Genomic DNA, 1,883 nt, shown 5'->3' on the forward strand with positions numbered 1-1,883 from the left:
ATAATTCAAAAATATTTTCACTCATATATGCCTGGGTTCTTGACCCCTGATATGTATGCACAGACATACAAGAGAAACATGTGGGCCATAACTGAATGGAATAACACTGTACCACCTGCAAAAAAGTGTACATATTTCTAATACCTCAACGTACATATCAGGAACCTTGACAGAATCCATTTGTGTAAAAAAATAATGTTCTTACATGTAAGCATTGGCTTCTCCCTCCTTGAAGTCCTGAAACATAGGAAGTTTTCTGGAAGCCACGTAGCAGAAGCTGTTCTTTTTTGTGCCTTGCACACAGGAAAAATGCAAACCTGTGTACTTGTTGTGAGTTAGTGTGAATGATGTTACTAATGCAGCCCAGTCCAATTCCATGTCATTCTTCCTGTAGTAAATCCTTCTGAAGTATGGGTTGTAGCATTTTCAATAGTACCAGGGATCTATATTCATTCCCAATGTAATAGAAATTTAATATTAGGATCTATTTCCTAGAGAACAAGAAAAATTTAAAGCAACACCCATACTCAATATTATTTGTTATGCTGATCACTCAAAATAATTGTGAAATTAAAGTTCTCTTACATTGACTGCCTAAGAGTCCTGCCGTAAGAAGCAACAATCTCTTCTTCTGCTTTCCATTCAGCAGCCTTAAAGCAGCAACCATGAGCAAACGCATTTCCATCCACATTGGCCAGGCTGGTGGCCGGATCAGCAATGCCTGCTGGGAGCTCTATAGCCTGGAACATGGCATTCAGCCATATGTTCAGATCTCAAGTGACAAGACCATTAGAGTGACGGGGTGGGGCAGTGGAGATGACGCCTTCTTTTAACACCTTCTTCAGTGAGACAGGTGCTGGCAAACGTGTGTCTAGGGCAGTGTTTATAGACCTCGGACCCAATATCATTAATGAAGTTCTCACTGCTATCTCCTTCCAACTCTTCCTCACTGAGCAGCTGATTACAGGCAAGGAAAGTGCTGCCCATAACCATGTCTGTGGACACTACACCACTGGCCAGGAGATCACTGACCTTCTCTTGGGCTGAATTCAGAAACTGGCCCACCTTTGCACAGGTCTTCAGGGATTCTTGGTTTTCCACAGGTTTGGAGGGGGAACTGATTCTCAGTTCATCTCTCTGCAGATGCAACATCTTTTTATAGATTATGGTAAAAAAAAAACCAAGCTGAAGTTCTGCATTTACACAGACCCCCCCAGGTTTCCACAGCTGTAGTCAAGCCCTGCAACGCCATTCTCACCATGCACTGGAGCACTCTGATTGTGCCTTCATTATTGACAGTAAGACATTCTATGACATATGCCATAGAAACTTCAATATTGAGTGCTCAACCTACACTAACCTGAACAGGTTCAATTGTGTCCTCCATCACTCAGGTTTGATGAGTCCCTGAATGTTGATCTCACTAAATTCCAGACCAGCCTGGTGCCCTATCTCCCCATCCACTGCCCTCAGACCACATAATGCCCCTGTCATATGCTGAAAAAGCCTTCCAGGGACAGCTTTCTGTAGCAGAGGCCACCAATGTATGCTTTTAGCCAGCCAGTCAGATGGTGGAATGTGACCCTTACCATGGTAAATGCATAGCTTGCTGCTTGTTGTACCATAGTGACATTGTTCTCAAAGATGTCAATGCATAAATAAATAAATTGTGAAATTATTCAGTGATTTGAAATAATTTTATTATAATGTATATTTAGAACCATCTTTAAGGATCAGGAGAGTCATAGTATTTGACTAGAGTTCTAAGAACACTTCAATTTCACGAAATCCTGTTGCTCTCAATTGATGTTTATCACCTCTGAACTTCCCCTATTGACTTAACTAAATGTATTTGGGGTCTCTCATTACCACCTTGATGAAGA

General features: G+C 41.5%; 1 pseudogene; it reads left to right on the top strand.

The window, feature by feature from the left end:
- Positions 1-665: 665 nt before the first annotated feature.
- Positions 666-1,658, top strand: LOC118995769 (tubulin alpha-3 chain-like; annotated as a pseudogene).
- Positions 1,659-1,883: the final 225 nt, after the last annotated feature.

The sequence above is a fragment of the Sturnira hondurensis genome, unplaced genomic scaffold, assembly GCF_014824575.4.
Source record: "Sturnira hondurensis isolate 20B ecotype Veracruz unplaced genomic scaffold, ASM1482457v3 Scaffold0010428, whole genome shotgun sequence".
In the NCBI taxonomy this organism is placed as follows: Eukaryota; Metazoa; Chordata; class Mammalia; order Chiroptera; family Phyllostomidae; genus Sturnira; species Sturnira hondurensis.